This window comes from Zea mays, chromosome 10, assembly GCF_902167145.1.
Source record: "Zea mays cultivar B73 chromosome 10, Zm-B73-REFERENCE-NAM-5.0, whole genome shotgun sequence".
Classification (NCBI taxonomy): domain Eukaryota; kingdom Viridiplantae; phylum Streptophyta; class Magnoliopsida; order Poales; family Poaceae; genus Zea; species Zea mays.
The window spans coordinates 62,509,674-62,533,132 of NC_050105.1; positions in this window are offsets into that span (position 1 = coordinate 62,509,674).

Genomic DNA, 23,459 nt, shown 5'->3' on the forward strand with positions numbered 1-23,459 from the left:
ACAAATCAAGGGGAAAGCGCTCCTACTTCAAATGCTGTAAGTCTAGTCATTTCATAGCACAATGTCCCAATAATGACAATGACCAGGCGCAAGAAAAGAAAGGGAAAAAGGAAAGGAAGAAGAACTACAGGAAGGCGAAGGGCGAGGCACACATTGGAAAAGAATGGGACTCCAACTGCTCTTCATCCGACTCCGATGATGAAGGACTAGCTGCCTCAGCCTTCAACAAGTCCTCCCTCTTCCCCAACGAACGACACACGTGCCTCATGGCTAAGGAGAAGAAGGTACATATACGAGATACACCTAAGTACACTTCTTCTAGTGATGAGGAATCTTCTGACGATGAAGTAGATTACAGTAGTCTATTTAAAGGCTTAGATAGATCTAAAGTAGATAAAATAAATGAATTAATTGATGCTCTCAATGAAAAAGATAGGCTTCTAGAAAAGCAAGAAGACATTCTTTATGAGGAACATGATAAATTCATTAATGTTCAAAAATCTCTTGCTTTAGAAATTAAGAAAAATGAACTATTGACTTCTGAGCTATCTGCTTGTAATGACTCTATCTCTAAGCTTAAGAATTTAAATGTTGTTTTAAATGCTAAGTTAGAATAAGTAAATATTGCTAGTTCATCTGTAGAGCATGTTGTTATCTGCAATAGGTGCAAAGATTTTAACATTGATGCTGTTGAGGGCCTTCCTCTTCTAAAGGTTCTAAAAAACTTAACTAACATGTTTTTCAGTATAACATAGACTGTTACAGGAGGTTTAGGCTTTGAGATGAAGGTGTGCGTGGTATGAAGGTGCAGTCCGAACGAAGGACAAGCTAGCTCCGAAGCTGTGGCTGAAGGAGCTTCGGCTTAGCACGTTGACGATGGTGAAAGGAGAAACCGACTTAAAGGGGAAAAGACTGCTTAGTCCTCGACAGCTTGCCTTATGGTCAACAATAAATGTCAAGGGCATGAATGTAATTTTATCCAGGCTGCGTCCTATGCCTATAAATAGATGAACAATAACACCGTACTATTCACGCTGACTTGTAATCACTCCTGCGTCACTTCCGTTCTTTTGCCTTCTGTCAAGCCGAAGGTATAAATATAATATAATTACTATTGATGTTTATTCATGTTTATAAAAGGAGGAGATGAATAATCTAATGATTTGGAATGATTGCTTATATTCTTTTTGTGTTTCATATGTCTTTATTCATATCTTTACTTGTTGAAATGATGAAGGCATGACCTTCGTCTAAAGATCATTATATTCCAAGGGAGATAATGCTTTGAAGGACGAAGGTCTTTAATCATTAACAAATGTGTTGCTTTGTTCTTGGTGTATAGCATCCGAGAACAGGGAAGCAACATTGGCGCCCACCTCCGGTGAACTCATCCGACCACCTTCGGCAAGCATCAACCTTCGTCATGCCACCGAAGAAAACAGTCAGGCCAGTGGCTGCACTGCAGCCACTGGATGTTAATCAGGAGATGCTACACGAAGCTAGGAGCCAGAAGAGGAAGGCTACTAGCCCAACACCTCAGGAAGAGGAACTGGACCAAGAGATCAGGGACCTTGAAGCTATCCATTAACAGGTTCAAAAGAAGAGAGAGAAAATGCTTCGGCTCACCGATCTCTAGAGAAAGATTGATGAGGCCGCCGAAGAAATGCGCCATCTCACCGAGGAGGACCAAGACCGAAGGCCTCATCACAGGGAGCTTCATCAAGAGAATTCATACAATGATGATGAATGGTATGGTGATTTTCATCATGACAATTTTGCTTTCAATGATGCTTCTCCTTTGGCAGCAGAGTTGCAGGCTACCCCATGACCCCCATCATACAAGCCACCTCAGCTTCCTATGTATGATGGGCACTTAGACCCTAAGCAGTTCCTAATGAGCTATGAGGCAACCATATCTTCATATGGGGGCAATACTGCAGTCATGGCGAAATCCTTCGTCATGGCAGTTAAAAGCGTAGCGCAAACTTGGTACTCTTCTCTTCGGCCAGGGACAATCACATCATGGCAGAAGCTCAAGGATATGCTAATTACTAGCTTCCAAGGCTTTCAAACGAAGCCAGTCACTGCTCAGGCTTTGTTTCAATGCACACAAGACCATGAGGAGTACCTTCAGGCGTATGTCTGAAGGTTTCTACGTCTGAGAGCACAAGCGCCTACAGTGCCCAATGAAATTGTCATTGAGGCCATGATCAAGGGGCTTCGGCCAGGACCTACAGCTCAATATTTTGCCAGGAAGCCCCCACAAACCCTGGAGAAGCTTCTTCAGAAGATGGATGAGTATATCCGGGCTGATAATGATTTCCGCCAAAGAAGGGAGGAAGCATACAGGTTTTTTGAGATGGCCAGGGGCTTCGGAGGAAGAATTCACCCTAGGCACGTCAGGTCGATCCATAATTCCAATTCAAGTGATGATAGAGGAAGTCAACCTCAAAGGCAGCAACATAGCTCCCAGTCATTAGGGCCACAACAAAGCTCCTTCAGGCCACCAACCCCAAGAGGCAGAGGCGGTAGAAGTTTTGGAGGTAGATACAGAGATTAGCCCAGAAGACTGTTTTGCTTGTTCTGCGGTGAAGATAAAGGCCACACCACAAGAACATGCCAAGTCACAATTCAGAAGCAAAAAGAGATTGCCAAAGCTGAGGCACGACAGAATCAGCCGAAGCAGGTCCTACATACTACTTCATGCTATTCTCCCTATGTCCCAGAGTACGTAGGCAATCAACAGCCTACGCCTCTGTCGCTTCGGCAAGCCACTCTCAAGCTTCCTGGTCCCAGCTCCCACCGCCACCACCGCTACCACCTACTTTGGCCCGGAAGCCAGCAGCCAGAAGGGCATCAACACGCTCAATAACAACGATTTTACTGAAGCTCGCAGAGTCAATAGTACTGTGCGTGAATCCAAGCACATCTACTGAAGAATATCCTATCTTCGGTGTTTCTTTATCTTTTCTGTCATTTTATTCTTGTATGAAAAACAAGTCCCGAAGGACTGAACTCTGATTTCATGTAATAGTAGTGCTCCTATCATTAAGTGAAATGCTTCCTCTTAACAAAATTCCGGAGCTACAAAAGCCGTTCCTAAGGGAGCGCAAAGTAAGTTTCGAAGCTACAAAAGCCGTTCCTAAGGGAGCACAGAGTAAGTTTTGAAGCTACAAAAGCCGTTCCTAAGGGAGCACAGAGTAAGTTCCGAAGCTCAAAAGTCATTCCTAATGGAACGCAGAGCCGAAATACCACCGAAAAGAAGGTGAAGAAGCTCAAAAGTCGTTTCTAAGGGGATGCAAAGCTTAAATACCACCGAAATATAAGGTGAAGAAGCTACAAAGTCATTCCTAAGGGGATGCAGAGCTTAAATACCACCGAAATATAAGGTGAAGAAGCCCCAAAGTCGTTCCTAAGGGGATGCAGAGCTTAAAAACTCCAAAGACGTTCCTAAGGGGATGCAGAGTTTTGAGTGTTTCAGTGTGGGCATGTGTCTTCGGCATAAACATCATGTTGCATCATATCATCGCATTATTCCGCATAGCATTACATCATACATCATATCGCATCAACAGCAAAAACTAAGCACGAAGCAAATCTTCGGCAATAACTTGATGAATGAAAGTGTGCTGAGGCACGAAGCAAACCTTCGGCAGATACAATTTTACTAGGAAAGTTTGTTGACAACAGTATAACACAACAGATTTGCCATAAAAGGGCTTCTTCCTTTACGAAGCATAAAAAGAAGGGAAGGTGTTTTTTCGCCGAAGGCTCAAAAATGGTATGTGCGTAAATTTCATGCATCACAAATAAATATATTACATTAATATACATGTTTGTTAACTGTTTCATACACAAATGTTACATTGTATCATTACAACAAAAGCCTAGTCTTCTTTGAGAATTTTCTCGGCGGCCTCATTCGGCAGTTTATCGACGACTTCGTCGACGATGGTATTGGCAACACTCATCACATCCAGAGCCTCTTTCATAACGGGATTGGCCTGGGGGTCATATGGCTCGGGTAGTGGTGAAAGTTCAGCTGTAATAAACAAATCGTTAGTCCGAAGCCAGAAAACAAACACCGAAGCTAAAATTCAATAATAATACCTATACGCCTTGGGCGCTCGGTAGCCTCTTCAACTTGCTTAGCTTCTTCTCGGGCATAATGGGATTCTTTTTCATTTTTCTTTATAATTTCGTCGGCCATTTCTCGGCTGCCTTTCATCCAGACATTGGAATAAAGTTTCCCGCCTATCAAAGTGGCTTCAGCTGAGGGGTCCTTCGTGTCGTCTGTGGAGAAGACGGCTTCGACCTAGGCCATAGCTTTAACATGGCCACAGCCAGCCTTCTCCAGAATTGCTGCAACCCCTCGAGCGCCGGTGAAGGCACAAATATCCCCACGATCACTAAGGATCTCTTCAAAAGCTTTGGCCTCTTCACCTATCCAATCGATGACTCACTCGGGGTCACCTCGAATGAACTTTTCTTCCGAAGAGTATGCACCCACCTTGGCAAAGCTGATTTTCAGTTTTCTTACGCAATCCAAGGATTTCTCAAAGCATCTTTCCTTGGATTCACGAAGCTCTTCAACATTCTTTTCCAGCCTAGCATTCGACCATTCAATTATTTCTTGCTTTACTTTTGCAAGTTCAAAATTTTCATTAGCTTCGACAAGTTTTTTCTTAAGGTTCTCAACTTCGGCCCTATGGGCTTTGGATTGAGCATTAAATTTTGCTTCGTCTTTCTTCACTCTATCCACCAATGAAAGCAGAATTTTATCTTTCTCTAAGGCTTCATTTCTCAGTTTGATAACCTCCGACCGAAGGTTACCGAGGGCTATCTGGCAACTTTCATCTTCAGCATTCTTCTGTGCTCTCAAAGCGTTGCTAAGAATTAAGCCCTGCAAAAAGAAGGGAGACAAAGGATCAACACGAGAATAAATGACAAAAGATAATCTATTTATAAGTCCATAACTTCCGTACCTTCAGACTATTGTATGCAAGGCTGTCTGCAAGGTCATCCTTTGACATGGCAGAAAGGCCAACTTCAAGCTTCGGAAATCCCATGTTTTTGCCATCTCCCAGCAAATAGATATTTCCTTGTTGTCCGAGAGACAATATAGAAAATCATCTTCGTAGGTGCCATTGTACAACAAGGCCCCCTTCGGGTACTTCAGTTCCCGGGCGTAGTGTTTGGCTTCCGCGATTTCTTCTTCAGACAACCTTTTACCCGAAGCATGTCGAATAATAAAGTCAAGATCTTTAGAAGGTGCTTCGGGAGTAGGAGATTTAACTTTTTCAGGCGCGTCTTTCTTATCCAGAGCCAAACTAGCATCTGAAGATCTTTGTTCAGTTCTCTGCTCAGTTCCAGCAGGCTCTGCTTTGGTGGGCACAGAGGGCCTAACTTCGATTTCAACGCGAACTGTAGCAGCTTCGGCAGTCCCTTTAGCAGGGGCAGGAGTCGATGCCCTTGTCGATTCCAGGACGGCGTCCAGCACGCTAGCCATCCTTCTCCTCTTGGGAGTTATTGCAGGAGCCTTTGATACCTTCGGCAATTCTGGCTCCGCTGGCGGGATCAAGATTTTTGGCAGCACTACCGTTTCCCCTAGCTCTGGCTCTTTGGCCGCCTTTCCTTTGGCTTCGGCACCATGTTTTGGTGTTTCGACCGACCCGGTTGCAGGAATCTTCGACAATTCAGCCAATTCTTCCCTGGGGCTAGCAGGAGCAGGCTGTTCTGCCTCAGCAGTGGAAGATGTCCCTTCACCAAGCTTCGGCACTGTGGCCGTTTCAATGTATCTAGGCCGGTGCGTTAAAACCTTGATCTTTTTGCCCTTCGGCACAACAGAAATGGCCAAAGTAGCAGCTTTTCTTTTCTTTGCCTTCTTTCACGAGGGATAACTATAATCAGGGTATACAAAACCAATAACGTCAAAAACTCTATTCAGCCTTTTCTTGCCTCGACCTTCGAAGGCCAAGGTCATTGCATCATCTTCGGCCCTTGTATAGGCCCCAAGCAATTCGTCACTGGTTGCCTCAATACTGCTCAACCACTCATCGTTTGGCTCATCAAACTCGCCTCTATATCTGTAGGTATATTTTAGATAGACCAGGCCACCCTAGCTAGACCCGGCAGCAGCTTCCTTCGACATCTCCCACTCACTCACGAGCGGCCATACTCTGTAGGCGATGTGCTCTTGAACCAAGTCTCTTGTACCAATAAAAGTGCACACAATGTTGAAGCTTCTCTGGCATGCTTCTATATCATTCCCAAGAGCAGTGGCTAGCCTCCTGATGCCAAAGCGAGACCAAATGGGGCGTTGAATAATCCCTTTTATATCTTCCCTCTCAACTAAGCTATTCTTCACATAAAACCATTCTTCCATCCAAGCTCCTGGCCACCTTTTCCAAAATGTTGGAATTGGGTAACTTACATTAGAGCGAGGCACGAAGCCATAACAACCAAAGTTGTTGTGATACTGCTCCTTGCCAGTAGCTTTCGTTTCACACAGCAGCTCGTGCATGTTGCAGAAGCATTTTGCGCTTGTCTCTAGCCCTTGGCTTCTCACGTCCCAAACAAAAACCCCCATCCTGATAATGGCTTTAGGGGTAATCTGATGAAGGAAAATTTCGAAGGTCTTCAGCACTTCAACTAGGAATTTGCTTAACGGGAACTGAAGCCCTGCCTTCATGAAGCTCCTGTAAACAACCACTTCATCTTCTTCGGGAGCAGGGGCGGCACTATCCCCTCCAGCTCTCACAATGGAAATATCTCGGAAATATCTCCCTTTCATAGCATCAATTTGACTCTGCTTAATGGATGATTTTCCGAATATGGTGTGACTTGGTCGCCAGGGCCGATTTTTAGCATCTTCGTCTTCACTTTCCATATCAAAGCTTCCGTTATCGTCAGAATCTTCAGACAAATCAGCTAGCATTTCGTTTGTAATCTTCTCTATGTTTGTCTTCTCCATAGCCTCATAAAAACTAGCTAATGAAGGATCAACAACCTTCTTCTCGTCAGCCATTTGATGGGAACTTGAACAAATACCGAAGATCACAAAACAATTGAAATCTGACAGAGCAAGAAAACTAAAACTTGAAAAAATAGCACAAGCGATTGAGATGGCGCAACAATTGCTGTCGCTGCGGGTTCCTATTTATATGCCCAAGCGCATTGCAACTTGGCGGGCCCTACATGTCATTGACTTTCGCTATTCTAGCGAAGGGAAGGTGTTTTTTCGGACCTTCGGCTAAAGGCCTTCGTTCACGTCGCAGTCTGAATTTGTTAGAGGCAAAAACAAATTAATACTACGAGGGGCTACTGTTGGGGGCCTTCCTCTTCTAAAGGTCCTCAAAAACTTAACTAACATGTTTTTCAGTATAACATAGACTGTTACAAGAGGTTTCGGCTTTGAGATGAAGGTGTGCGTGGTATGAAGGTGCAGTCTGAACGAAGGACAAGCTAGCTCCGAAGCTGTGGCTGAAGGAGCTTCGGCTCAGCACGTTGACGATGGTGAAAGGAGAAACCCACCTAAAGGGGAAAAGACTGTTTAGTCCTTGACAGCTTGCCTTATGGTCAACAGTAAATGTCAAGGGCATGAATGTAATTTTATCCAGGCTGTGTCCTGTGCCTATAAATAAATGAACAGTAACACCGTACTGTTCACGCTGACTTGTAATCACTCTCGTGTCACTTCCGTTCTTTTACCTTCTGTCAAACCGAAGGTATAAATGTAATATAACTACTATTGATGTTTATTCATGTTTATAAAAGGAGGAGATGAATAATCTAATGATTTGGAATGATTGCTTATATTCTTTTTGTGTTTCGTATGTCTTTATTCATATCTTTACTTACTGAAATGATGAAGGTATGTCCTTCATGACCTTCGTCTGAAGATCATTATATTCCAAGGGAGATAATGCTTTGAAGGACAAAGGTCTTTAATCATTAACAATTGTGTTGCTTTGTTCTTGGTGTATAGCATCCGAGAACAGGGAAGCAACAGATGCCTGTAATGAACATGCCTCTACTATTCTTAAGCTAAATGTTGATGTTGCAAGTCTTAATGCTCAACTTAAGACTTGCAAGGATAATTATGAAAAACTAAAGTTTGCTAGGGATGCCTACACCATTGATAGACAGCTCTCTATTAAGGATGGACTTGGTTTCCAAAAGGAGACCAAGAACTTAACAAGCCAAAGGACTTCCAATCTCAACAAAGAGAAAGGGAAGGCTCCCGTGGCTAGTAGCTCTAAAAAGAACCATGCCTATCTTTATGATAAGATATTTACTAGTATTGCTCATCATGATAGGTGTTATGATCATGCCGTTTCTCATGTAAGTCATGATGCTGCATTTAGTTCTCATGCCATGTTTGCATCTAGCTCTTCATATGTTCATGGTAGAAATAGGCCTAGGCGCCATTGCTGCCTCTCATGCGCCTAGGAGAGCATCAACTAGACCAACTATGCTTTATCAAACATGTGATGCTTCATTTATACTGTTATGTAAAAATGACAAAGTAGTTGCTAAAAGTTTGGGACCTAAGTGCAAGAGAGACAAAACTTGCATCTGGGTTCCAAAGTCTGTTGTGACTAACCTTGTAGGACCCAACAAGAGTTGGGTACCTAAAACCCAAGCTTAATTACCTTGCAGGTTTATACATCCGGGGGCTCAAGCTGGATCATTGATAGCGGATGCACAAACCACAAGACAGGGGAAAAGAAAATGTTCACCTCCTACGTCAAAAACAGGGATTCCTAAGACACTATCATCTTTGGAGATGGGAACCAAGGCAAGGTCAAGGGCTTAGGCAAAATAGCCATCACAATCGAGCATTCAATTTCTAATGTGTTTCTAGTAGAATCACTCGGATACAATTTATTGTCTGTAAGACAATTATTTCATATGGGTTATAATTGCTTATTCACCCCCTCTAGGTGCTCTCAATTGGTATCAAAGGAGGTTCTATTCATCAAGGGACTAACCACTCGAAGAGATGGATCCTAAGGGCAAGGGGATGGTGATCAACGACAAGGAGAAGGAGAAGGAGACTCTCTATGTTGATGAGCCAAAAGGTGACAATCCCACCGACTCAGGCTCAAAGAACAAGAGGAAGGATGGAAAGAAGAAGAGGTGCATCAAGAAGATCATCTACTACCACAGCAATGCCTCCTCTTCTTCACCAAGGGATAATGACGACGAAGACTCTTTGTAAAAAAGAAAACGGTTAATCAAAACTATTCTTTTGATTATTCACGTATCCCTTATAATTCGAATGCTCACTTATTGTCTATTCCACTTGGAAAACCCCCTCACTTCGATGGAGAAGATTATTCCTTCTAGAGTCATAAAAATGCGTAGTCATTTGTTTTCTCTCCATCCTAGTATTTGGGAGATAGTGGAAAATGGAATGCATTTCTATAGTAGTGATAATCCCATACTTACCAATGAACAAATTCATAAAAATGCCCAAGCTACTACTGTTTTGTTATCATCTCTATGCAAGGATGAGTACAACAAAGTCAGTGGCTTGGACAATGCCAAGCAAATATGGGACACCCTCAAGATTTCTCATGAGGGAAACAATGCCACCATGATCACCAAGATGGAGTTGGTGGAAGGTGAACTGGGAAGGTTCGCCATGAAAAGGGGAGAGGAGCCAACTGAAACCTACAACAGGCTCAAGACCCTGGTGAACAAAATCTGAAGCTACGGGAGTACAAGATGGACGGGTCATGACGTCGTTCAACTCATGCTAAGGTCATTTACCGTTATTGATCCTCATCTTGTAAACCTCATTCGTGAAAATCCAAGGTACACCAAGATAACGCCCGAGGAAATTCTCAAAAAATTAAGTGGGCACATGATGGTGAAGGAAGCGAGGTATGTGGATGACATTGCAAATGCACTGCTTCCTCTCTATGAGCCGCAACCCGTTGCTCTCAAAGCGACAAGCAGCAAGGAGGCACTACCTAACATGGTGGCACAAGTGGAGGCTACCGGACTCAACGAGGAGGAAATGACGCTTATGATCAAGCTCTTCAAGACTGCATTGAAGGGACACAAGGAATATCCCAACAAGAATAAATCAAGGGGAAAGCGCTCCTGCTTGTTAATAACTAGAGAGGGAAGAAGAACTACAGGAAGGCGAAGGGCGAGGCACACATTGGCAAGGCGTGGCACTCGGACTACTCTTCATCTGACTCTGACGATGAGGGACTTGCTGCCTCAGCCTTCGACAAGTCCACCCTCTTATCCAACGAGCATCATCTAAGGAGAAGAAGGTACGTACTCGAGATACCCCTAAGTACACTTCTTCTAGTGATGAGGAATCTGATGATGATGTAGGTTATAGTGATCTCTTTAAGGGTTTAGATAGATCTAAAGTAGATAAAATCAATGAATTAATTGATGCCCTTAATGAGAAGGATAGGCTGTTAGAAAAACAAGAAGATATTCTTTATGAAGAACATGATAAACTTGTAAGCGTTGAAAAATCTCTTACTTTAGAGACTAATAAAAATGAAGTATTGTCTTCTGAATTGTCTTCTTGCCATGAGTCTATTTCTAGCCTTAAGAGAATAAATGCTGATTTAAATGCTAGAATAGAAAAAATAAATACTACTAGTTCATCTGTGGAACATGTTTCTATTTGCAATAGATGTAAAGATTTTGATGTTGATGCGTGCAATAATCATGTTTCCAATATCTCTAAGTTGAATGATGAAATTGCAAACCTTAATGCTAAACTTAAAACTTGCAAAACTGAGTGTGAAAAATAAAGTTTGCAAGGGATGCCTACACCATTGGTAGACATCCCTCCATTAAAGATGGACTTGGTTTCCTAAAGGGAACCAAGAACTTAACAAGCCAAAGGGCCTCCGATCTCATCAAGGAGAAAGGGAAGGCACCTATGGCTAGTAGCTTGCATTCTTTTCATGACAAAAAGAATCATGCTTATCGGTATGCTCATGTTAAGAATGCATCTAGTGTTGCTCATCGTGATAGTTGTTATGATCATGTTGTTTTACCTACACGTCATGATGATGTTTTTGATTCTCATGCATGTTTGCATCCTCTAGCTCTATACATGTTCATGGTACGAATGGATCTATGCGCCATGCTCATCATGTTGTTTCTAATGCGTCTAGAAATGCATCTAGTGGCCCAACTATACTTTATCGGACTTATGATGCTTCATATATGCTAGTTTGCAAAAATGATATAGTAGTTGCTAAAACTTCGGGACCTAAGTGCAAGGGAGGCAAGACTCGCATTTGGGTTCCAAAGTCTTATGTGATTAACCTTGTCAGACCTAACAAGAGTTGGGTACCTAAATCCCAAGCTTAAAGTACCTTGCAGGTTTATGCATCCGGGGACACAAGTTGGATTATTGACAGTGGATGTACAAACCACATGGCAGGGGAGAAGAAGATGTTCACCTCCTACGTCAAGAACAAGGATTCCTACGATACGATTATCTTTGGAGATGAGAATCATGGCAAGATCAAAGGTTTGGGTAAAATAGCCATCACTACCGAACATTCAATTTCCAACGTATTTTTAGTAGAATCGCTTGGTTACAATTTGCTTATGTATCTGTCTTTAGAAGAAGTGATAGTTCATTAGCTTTTAAAGGTGTATTAGACGACAAGCTTTATTTAGTTGATTTCACTAAAGAGGATGCCGATCTAGATGCATGTTTAATCGCTAAGACTAACATGGGCTGGCTCTCGCACCGCCGTCTAGCACATGTTGGAATGAAGAATCTTCATAAGCTTCTAAAGGGAGAACATGTGTTGGGACTAACCGATGTCTGTTTTGAGAAAGACAGACCTTGTGCAGTGTGCCAGGTAGGGAAGCAGGTGGGAACCACTCATCCAAGAAAAAATGTGATGACAACGTCAAGACCACTGGAACTCCTCCATATGGATGGCCCATTGCTTATCTTAACATCAAGGGAAGTAAGTATGGTCTTGTAATTGTTGATGATTTTTCCCGCTTCACTTGGGAATTCTTTTTGTAGGATAAATCAGAAACCCAAAGTACACTAAAGCGCTTCCTAAGGAGAGGCCAAAATGAGTTTGAGCTCAAGGTGAAGAAGATCAGGAGCGATAATGGATCTGAGTTCAAGAATCTTGAAGTGGAAGAGTATCATGAGGAGGAAGGCATTAAGCATGAGTTCTCCGCTCCCTACATGCCACAACAAAATGGTGTAGTAGAGAGGAAGAATAGGACACTCATCTATATGGCAAAGACAATGCTTGGAGAGTACAATACACCGGAGCGGTTTTGGTCGGAAGCTGTAAATACGGCTTGCCATGCCATAAACCGACTCTATCTTCATCGCCTCCTCAAGAAGACATCTTACGAGCTTCTAACCGGTAACAAACCCAATGTGTCATACTTTCATGTCTTTGGAAGCAAATGCTACATCTTAGTTAAAAGAGGTAGACATTCAAAGTTTGCTCCCAAAGCTGTAGAAGGGTTTTTACTAGGTTATGATTCAAATACAAAGGCATATAGGGTCTTCAACAAATCTTCGAGTTTGGTTGAAGTCACTAGTGACGTTGTATTTGATGAGACTAATGGCTCTCCAAAAGAGCAAGTTGATCTTGATGATATAGATTAAGATGAAGTTCCAACGACTGCAATAACAACTATGGCATTAGGTGATGTGCGACCTCAGGAACAACAAGAACAAGATCAACCATCTTCCTCAACACTGGTGCAACCCCCAACTCAAAATGAGGAATAGATACCTCACGATGAAGGCATGAATCAAGGGGGATCACATGAAGAAAAGGATAAAGAGGAAGAAGTACCACAGGCACCTCCAACTCAAGTCTAGGCCACCATCTAAAGGAATCATCCACTGGATCAAATTCTAGGTGACATCAGCAAGGGATTAACCACTCGCTCACGATTAGCTAATTTCTATGAACATTAGTCATTTGTTTCTTCTACTGAGCCTTTCAGGGTAGAAGAAGCCTTGTAGGATCCGGACTAGGTGTTGGCCATGAAGGAGGAACTCAATAACTTCAAGAGAAATGAAGTGTGGAGTCTGGTGCCACGTCCGAAGCAAAATGTTGTGGGACCCAAGTGGGTGTTCCGCAACAAGCAAGATGAGCACGGGGTGGTGACACGAAACAATGCTTGACTTGTGGCAAAAGGTTATGCCTGAGTCGTAGGTTTGGATTTTGAGAAGACTTTTGCTCCTGTAGCTAGGCTCGAGCCAATTCGCATATTATTAGCCTATGCTGCTCACCACTCTTTTAAGTTGTTTCAAATGGATGCAAAGAGCGCTTTTCTCAACGTACTAATCAAGGAGGAGGTCTACGTGGAACAACCCCTGGCTTCGAGGATGACATGTATCCCGACCATGTTTACAAGCTCTCTAAGGCGCTCTATGGACTTAAGCAAGCTCCAAGAGCATGGTATGAATGACTTAGAGTTTTTCTCATTTCTAATGCTTTCAAGGTCGGGAAAGAAAATCCTACTCTTTTTACTAAGACTTGTAATGGTGATTTGTTTGTGTGCCAAATCTATGTCGATGATATAATATTTGGTTCTTGTAGCATCCCGAAAATCCAAATCCTGAAATTTTCTCAAACTCACTCTAAATTCAAAATGAATTTCAAATTTCATTTCAAAATGTTTGTTTATGAGTTGATATCAGCAAATAAAATATAGTGGTCTATATTCTCTCTAAAATCCTCCTCAAAATATCCTACAAACATTTTCCCAGTAATTCCTCTCAAATTCTTTCCAGAAATACTGCCCAGATATTTCCCTAGTGATCCCCTTCAAGTTCTTTCCAGAAATACTGTCCAAATATTCCACCGATATATCTCCAAGTATTTTCCTTTTGAGAAATACCTTCAGAATCATTTTTCAAGTCCCTATAAATATTTTCTTCATAACTTTCCTCATGCTCATACGTATACGTATGCCTCCAGTGTCATACGGTGAGCTCTACAAGCTAATCTCACTTATACAAGACAAATACATGCTAATCTCCCACTAATCCTCTCATCCTCCCACTAATCCTCTCATCCCTCCCCCTAATCCCCCACCATGGCTATAAATAGAGGGGCAAGGGCCTCCTCTCATCCCACCCCAAGCCATTTCATGGCAACTCTCTTCCCCCCCCCCACACACCCACTCCATGTTCCACACAAGCACACACTAGCACAAGGATCGTTCGATCGTTCTTCGATCGTTCGTCCCCTGTTCTTAGTTTGTTCGTTCGTTCGTCCGATCGTTCGATCGTTCGTCCGATCGTTCATGGTTCGTTCGTCCGTTCGTTCGATCGTTCGTTCGTTCGTCCGTTCGTTCGTCCAAATAATCTTTTTCCTACCGTTATGCTGCCGAAATTCCGATCGTTCGTTCGTTCGATCATTCGATCGTTCATGTTCCTATTCATCGTTCATCGTTCGTTCATAGTCCCTATTCATCGTTCTTCCAGATAATCTTTGTCCTGCCGTTATGCTGCCGAAATTCCGATCGTTCGTTCGTTCGATCATTCGATCGTTCGTTCGTTCGATCATTCGATCGTTCGTTCGTTCGTTCGTCCAAATAATCTTTTTCCTACCGTTATGCTGCCGAAATTCCGATCGTTCGTTCGTTCGATCATTCGATCGTTCATCGTTCGTTCATAGTTCCTATTCATCGTTCATCGTTCGTTCATGGTCCCTATTCATCGTTCTTCCAGATAATCTTTATCCTGCCGTTATGCTGCCGAAATTCTGATCGTTCGTTCGTCCGATCATTCGATCGTTCGTCCGTTCGTTCATAGTTCCTATTCATCGTTCATCGTTCCTATTCATCGTTCATACGACTATTCACCATCACTATTCATCGTTACTATTCATCATTACTATTCACTAACACTATTCACCATCGTTACTATTCAGTGTTACTATTCATCATCGTTACTATTCATCATCGTTGCTACTCATCGATGATACCTAGTAACTTTTTCATCGTCACTATTCATCATTACTATTCATCGTTACTATTCATCAATTAGCCAATCACCCCAAATTTCAACTACTCATACATCATGCTGTCCAGTCCACCTAAGACCAGCCAGACCCATATTCCAGTCATACGAACTTCGGTGACTGTGATTTTCCTTCCAGTAGGGAACTTTCCATCTGGTCACCCATCCCAGGTTTCTCCAAGTTGAGCACGCTTAACTTTGAGATTCCTTCGAACCAGGCTCCCAAACTCAGATTCCAATAATTCTCGTTTCTAAATTCTTATCAAACTATTCCCTATCCAACCATGTCATCCCTTAAGCATGGTTCATATTCCAGAAAACTCCCAAAATACTCTTGTCCCATATTCTGCCTATAACTCTCCTGTTCATACTAAGTCAGACGATTCATTCGTCACTATTCTCACCAACAGTGAACTTCACTGTGCTACACCACATACACCCAGCTATAAATACACCCAGCTACCCTCTCCCTCTCCACACACACTCAACACCCTCAGCCAAGGCAAACACCCCACCCACTCAGTTACTCTGCTCTGCCGGCTACACGCATAGTGTCGCTTCGCCTCCAGTCCACCCTCCTGGTAAGCACCTCCTCTCCACCACTAGTAGTATCTCAACACCACATGACACATATTCTACTCAAGACTCTACCCATCCATGTATCACTATTCTGACCACTATACTAAATATTTGTTGCTATACTTGTTGGTTTGTATGTTTGCTTGTTCATGTTGCATAGTTATTGGAGCGTTCGTGCCGTCTCGTGATCTGCAAGTCTACGCCAGGCGGTGGAGCCAGAAGCCAGTTCTGCGAGCTCCCCTTCCCCCTTCGTCGGATAAGCACGGCAAGCTCACTGGATCCCTTTGATGCATAAATTACCTATGATTTTTCAACCACAACCCTCAGCCTGTTATTTTATGCATGATATGATTTTGAGACAAGTTATTATGGCTACCCAGCCGCTTGCCACAATCAATCCCTGATATATATGTTCCAAATGATTTGAGAACAGGTGTGAGTTTTCAAAAGAAAATGCTTTTCAAAATGTGTGTGATGAAGGGTTTTCACCCTTATCACCTTGTGAGTGGGATAATCAGGGACTCCCTGGTTTAGGGGAGGGCCTATGGTGTTGGCTCAGCTGGTTTAGGCGTGAGCAGAAGGATTGTCCCCTCATATAAGGACCAGTTTGTCATCTTCACTACCTGTACTCTTTAATAGTACAACCACTCGAGACTGTGTGGGCAGTCACTCAATCTGAACTCGTGCGGTCCGACCCCAGGGTTATGAAGGCTGGGGAGCACCGGGAGGATAATGAAGGGGAAAGTTTTGTCCGGTTTGGACATGGCGGTGGCCTGACTCCTTCCGGGTAACCGTTAAGGTTAGGACGTGCGAGGAAAGAAAGAGATTCGGATTCGGATCTCATTGATCATGAGATCGCAGAGCCGGACTAGTGGGTAAAGTGTACACCTCTTCGCAGAGTTTGAAAACCTATTCGAATAGTCTATGTCCACAGGAATGGACGAGTCTGGTATGGTATGGCAATTAATGTTTTGTTTTCAAAAAAAGATGCGTTTGAGAAAAGTGGTTTTTTAAAAGGTTCGGCGGTTGAGCCGTGAGCTATGGTAGACGGGAAGTCCAGTAGCTGTTTTTGAAAAGGAAAACCAGTGGGAAACTGCTGAGATACCTGGATGGTTTAGTCCAGGGGATTTTATTATAATACTGAAAAACTTCCTGCTCCTTTTGGAGAGGATGCGCTTTGCAAAAATACAAAATGTTTTTCAAAACAACTCTGCATAAAATATTGCTGTTTCTGCAAAATATCCTGAGCTCCACATATTCCATGCATTATATCTGATTTCCCCATTCCGCGGGTGAAGGTGGGCTGCTGAGTACGTTTGTACTCACCCTTGCTTATTTGTTGTTTTTCAGAAAAAGGAGATCGGGTAAGAGTTACGACTGTTCCCAACCTTGCCTGTGGCTGTTGGACCGCTGATTTGCTTCGCTGCGTATATCGGGCTGCTTCAGCCCCACTCTGATGATATGTCTCGAGTTGTGGACCAACTCTTAAAGTTGTTCGCCACCTTTATAGGTTTGTCTCGTTTAAGCAGATCTAGAATCATCTGATGTATAAATGTGTTTACTAGCCTCCTGGGACTAGTAATTGTATCACATTTGAGTCCTAGAGGATTGGGACGCTTCAGGTGGTATCAGAGCTGTTAGGTTGGCCGCAGGACGTAACCCTTAGCCTGATCAAAAGTTTTTGAGTCCAAACTATTTGCTTAAAAAAATTCTTGCTCTCATCCCTTCATTTCAAAAATGCTTTCCCCCTTTCCTTCTCTCAGAAGTCAGATGGAGGTTCGCTGCCAAACCAGGTTTTGCCAGAATGAAGATGGTTTCCCCAAGTTGCTGAGAGCATGCACAGTTCGCCTCGGAATCAGGAGCCAGCCAGAGTATGATGGTCGTGAATTCGTCGAGCATGGCACAGAGAAGTGTGTCGTGACTGTATACATTGGATCCAGTCCACACCATGTGGAATGGAGTGTCACTGCTACTGGGCACAGATTCAAAGACACCTGCCAAGTCGTCGCTCGCAAGGCATTGAGGGCCCTGTGTCAGATCTATGAAGAAGAAGTGGCCGACAACCCACTCAGATTCTTTCCGCCCTTTCAGAGAGACCGTCCCGCTTGGATGGCCAGGATGCGTGCATTGGAGGAGCAGCAGCTGCTTGAGGACGACCCCACAGTCGTGTACCTCACTGCATACCTGCTCACCCTTGATACACAGTATGATTTCTTGGCTCGGCACCACCGTCAGATGATTGCCCGAGCAGAAGATGCAGAGAAGCGCAACCGTCAGCTACATGTGGATCTCACCACAGCTCAAGCCCGTGCAACTGCCTTGGAGAGTCGTGAAGTCATTGTTGTTGAAGCCCTGAAGCAAGCCAAGGATGAGCACGTCCAGAAGTTGATGGAGGCCTACTTGGTAACCCATAACCAACGTAGAGCCCTACGGATCCAAGAGCCCGCTTCATCCAACCTAGTTCAACCCATAAGAGCTGAAGATCCCCAGATTCTTGAAGGTCACCCGGTCTCTATCATAGGAGAGAAGAAGGCTTGGGAACTACCAGAAGGAGCCATAGTCTTGGAAGGAATTCCAGTCTCCCCTAAGGCTATGGATAAGAAAGAGCACCCTGAATCCTCCCAAGATCCCCTGCCAAAATTGTTTGAGCCCCTCACAATGGAGAAGATTCTAGCACCGTCCCGTGAGATCAAAGAAGAAGCTGCAAGCACCCCGCCAGCACCGCCGCCCTCAGAGGAGCTACAAGAGCCAGTCCCGCTTGAAGAAGAGTTCGACCCTGTCCTGCCATCTCAGTCGCCGCCAGAAGAAGTCATCAACATCAGCTCCCTGTTGACCCATCCAGGAGATATCTCAGATTGAAGTAGTGAGTCAGCCTTGCCAGAAGAGAAGCTGCCAGATCTGAGTTAGTTATACCCAGTCCTCTGCGTGCATTGGGTAGTGAAGTTTTTCTTCACTTTGGCCAGAGCCCTGCATGTATGAGAGGTAATCGTGTAGACTCGTGTTTTGAAAAACTCTAATTGTGTTGCCCCCTAGGGCATTTCAAAATGAATTTCGCTTGATGTTTTCCTCCCTTTTGAGTGCATATGTGATGCTTTAACGTTAGTGCTCATAAGTTGCATTTAGCGTAGTTCTCAATTCAGGAGCCAAGCAATAGTAGTTATGCTTAGCCTCGAATCTGAGTAGTCCGTGCTTTGGAAAAACTCTATCCTTCCCTTATTCAAAACATTCGATTTGTTTGTGCTTATCATTGCTGAGCTTGTGTGTTTTCTTTTAAGAAAGGTTTTCTCTAAAAACATAGATCACAAATTAGATCTAATCCTCACCTTATGCTTCCATTCTCATCTTAACCCATCTCAAGAGAAAAGTGCTTTACCCAAGAAGATACCGAGAAGCTTACCCTTGAAGCCTGGAATAAGCTACAGAAGGAACCAGTCCAACCGCTCAGTCAAAAGGACCGACCGTGAGAATCAAAGCACTGCCCCTGAGTCAAAGTAAACAGGAAAAGAGGACAGAAGGAGTTATTACCATACAGAGAGGCAAAGATTCTTGGAACCAGAGACCACAAACATCAGGGTCATTGACCCCACCACTCACCCGTGCCCCCGCACGTGTGCCCGCCTCCATGTGCACCCCCACCGCCACCCACACCCCCTTTTGCAGCGCACCCACCGCCATCGTCGCCGGCAACAGGCCCCCTTCCCCTTGTCGCGTCTGCTGCCTCGTGTTACCTGCTCCATCACTACCACTCCACACCCCCGAGCACCCCCGCTCGCCTATAACCCCCCCACTAGCTCCCTCAACTCCCATCTCACTCAAAGCAAAGCACACTCCAGATAAAATCCCCTCTGCTAAATCGCAAGCAAATCCATTTTCCACTCCCTCGCCCCCTAAGATCACAATGCTTGGTGATTCTTGGGTTGAAGACTGTTGCACATGGTTCATAGTCTTTGGTTTCCTCCAGTGTATGATAGTAATACTCTTTGATAGAATCCTCGAGTGGGAAGAGCAAAGAGAAAGAAAGAGGCAGTGAAAAGTGAAAAGTGAGAAGAGAAAAGAAGATAGTGAAGAGAAGATGAGAAGAAGGTTCTCCCAAAATCAACCCTGTGTCAGTCATTTCTCCGCAGCCTGGTCAAGCAGCAATAGCAGAAGAAGGCCCCGTAACACCCTTGTTATGAGGTACTTCAAGGAGTTCAAATCCCCAAGATTCAAGAGTTCTACCCTCATTCTTTTTAAGTGGGGTAGTATTCCAGTAAGGTTCCTGCTGTGGAGAAAAAGAAGAAGGCCTGTAGCAAGCTTGTGGAGGACCAGATCATCAAAGCATATAAGTTTCTGGACCAGAAGTGGTCACCCAAGTTTTGTTGATGAAGCACCAGAAGACCAATCAAGAAAGGAATCCATGTGGGAGTTCGCAAGAGAAAGGTTTGTGTGTTGGCATCAATGCTTCCTCAATAAGCTAGCCGCCAAGCGAAACCTAGAAGCCTGAAGATGATCTTTGAGTAGTCAGAATCAGCGTTTGCAATCGGCAACTAGATGCTCCGCAAAGGCCAGATTTTGTTGAAGTTCCATCTCCTCGAAGAGTCTGTGAAGTGAAGATATGTAGCTGAAGTAAAGCTATACCCATAACCCTTCTAAGCCGAATCTCGAGGATGAGATTCCTTTTAAGTGGGGTAGATTTGTAGCATCCCGAAAATTCAAATCCTGAAATTTTCTCAAACTCACTCTAAATTCAAAATGAATTTCAAATTTCATTTCAAAATGTTTGTTTATGAGTTGATATCAGCAAATAAAATATAGTGGTCTATATTCTCTCTAAAATCCTCCTCAAAATATCCTACAAATATTTTCCCAGTAATCCCCCTCAAATTCTTTCCAGAAATACTGTCCAGATATTTCCCTAGTGATCCCCTTCAAGTTCTTTCCAGAAATACTGTCCAAATATTCCACCGATATATCTCCAAGTATTTTCCTTTTGAGAAATACCTTCAGAATCATTTTTCAAGTCCCTATAAATATTTTCTTCATAACTTTCCTCATGCTCATACGTATACGTATGCCTCCAGTGTCATACGGTGAGCTCTACAAGCTAATCTCACTTATACAAGACAAATACATGCTAATCTCCCACTAATCCTCTCATCCTCCCACTAATCCTCTCATCCCTCCCCCTAATCCCCCACCATGGCTATAAATAGAGGGGCAAGGGCCTCCTCTCATCCCACCCCAAGCCATTTCATGGCAACTCTCTCCCCCCCCCCCCCACACACCCACTCCATGTTCCACACAAGCACACACTAGCACAAGGATCGTTCGATCGTTCTTCGATCGTTCGTCCCCTGTTCTTAGTTTGTTCGTTCGTTCGTCCGATCGTTCGATCGTTCGTCCGATCGTTCATGGTTCGTTCGTCCGTTCGTTCGATCGTTCGTTTGTTCGTCCGTTCGTTCGTCCAAATAATCTTTTTCCTACCGTTATGCTGCCGAAATTCCGATCGTTCGTTCGTTCGATCATTCGATCGTTCATCGTTCGTTCATAGTTCCTATTCATCGTTCATCGTTCGTTCATAGTCCCTATTCATCGCTCTTCCAGATAATCTTTGTCCTGCCGTTATGCTGCCGAAATTCCGATCGTTCGTTCGTCCGATCATTCGATCGTTCGTTCGTTCGTTCGTCCAAATAATCTTTTTCCTACCGTTATGCTGCCGAAATTCCGATCGTTCGTTCGTTCGATCATTCGATCGTTCATCGTTCGTTCATAGTTCCTATTCATCGTTCATCGTTCGTTCATGGTCCCTATTCATCGTTCTTCCAGATAATCTTTGTCCTGCCGTTATGCTGCCGAAATTCCGATCGTTCGTTCGTCCGATCATTCGATCGTTCATCCGTTCGTTCATAGTTCCTATTCATCGTTCATCGTTCGTTCATAGTTCCTATTCATCGTTCATACGACTATTCACCATCACTATTCATCGTTACTATTCATCGTTACTATTCACTGACACTATTCACCATCGTTACTATTCAGTGTTAATATTCATCATCGTTACTGCTCATCGATGATACCTAGTAACTTTTTCATCGTCACTATTCATCGTTACTATTCATCGTTACTATTCATCGATTAGCCGATCACCCCAAATTTCAACTACTCATACATCATGCTGTCCAGTCCACCTAAGACCAGCCAGACCCATATTCCAGTCATACGAACTTCGGTGACTGTGATTTTCCTTCCAGTAGGGAACTTTCCATCTGGTCACCCATCCCAGGTTTCTCCAAGTTGAGCACGCTTAACTTTGAGATTCCTTCGAACCAGGCTCCCAAACTCAGATTCCAATAATTCTCGTTTCTAAATTCTTATCAAACTATTCCCTATCCAACCATGTCATCCCTTAAGCATGGTTCATATTCCAAAAAACTCCCAAAATACTCTTGTCCCATATTCTGCCTATAACTCTCCTGTTCATACTAAGTCAGACGATTCATTCGTCACTATTCTCACCAACAGTGAACTTCACTGTGCTACACCACATACACCCAGCTATAAATACACCCAGCTACCCTCTCCCTCTCCACACACACTCAACACCCTCAGCCAAGGCAAACACCCCACCCACTCAGTTACTCTGCTCTGCCGGCTACACGCATAGTGTCGCTTCGCCTCCAGTCCACCCTCCTGGTAAGCACCTCCTCTCCACCACTAGTAGTATCTCAACACCACATGACACATATTCTACTCAAGACTCTACCCATCCATGTATCACTATTCTGACCACTATACTAAATATTTGTTGCTATACTTGTTGGTTTGTATGTTTTCTTGTTCATGTTGCATAGTTATTGGAGCGTTCGTGCCGTCTCGTGATCTGCAAGTCTACGCCAGGCGGTGGAGCCAGAAGCCAGTTCCGCGAGCTCCCCTTCCCCCTTCGTCGGATAAGCACGGCAAGCTCACTGGATCCCTTTGATGCATAAATTACCTATGATTTTTCAACCACAACCCTCAGCCTGTTATTTTATGCATGATATGATTTTGAGACAAGTTATATGGCCACCCAGCCGCTTGCCGCAATCAATCCCTGATATATATGTTCCAAATGAGTTGAGAACAGGTGTGAGTTTTCAAAAGAAAATGCTTTTCAAAATGTGTGTGATGAAGGGTTTTCACCCTTATCACCTTGTGAGTGGGATAATCAGGGACTCCCTGGTTTAGGGGAGGGCCTATGGTGTTGGCTCAGCTGGTTTAGGCGTGAGCAGAAGGATTGTCCCCTCATATAAGGACCGGTTTGTCATCTTCACTACCTGTACTCTTTAATAGTACAACCACTCGAGACTATGTGGGCAGTCACTCAATCTGAACTCGTGCGGTCCGACCCCAGGGTTATGAAGGCTGAGGAGCACTGGGAGGATAAGGAAGGGGAAAGTTTTGTCCGGTTTGGACATGGTGTGGCCTGACTCCTTCCGGATAACCGTTAAGGTTAGGACGTGCGAGGAAAGAAAGAGATTCAGATTCGGATCTCATTGATCATGAGATCGCAGAGCCGGACTAGTGGGTAAAGTGTACACCTCTGCGCAGAGTTTGAAAACCTATTCGAATAGTCTGTGTCCACAGGAATGGACGAGTCTGGTATGGTATGGCAATTAATGTTTTGTTTTCAAAAAAAAGATGCGTTTGAGAAAAGTGGTTTTTTTAAAAGGTTCGGCGGTTGAGCCGTGAGCTATGGTGGACGGGAAGTCCAGTAGCTGTTTTTGAAAAGGAAAACCAGTGGGAAACTGCTGAGATACCTGGATGGTTTAGTCCAGGGGATTTTGTTATAATACTGAAAAACTTCCTGCTCCTTTTGGAGAGGATGCGCTTTGCAAAAATACAAAATGTT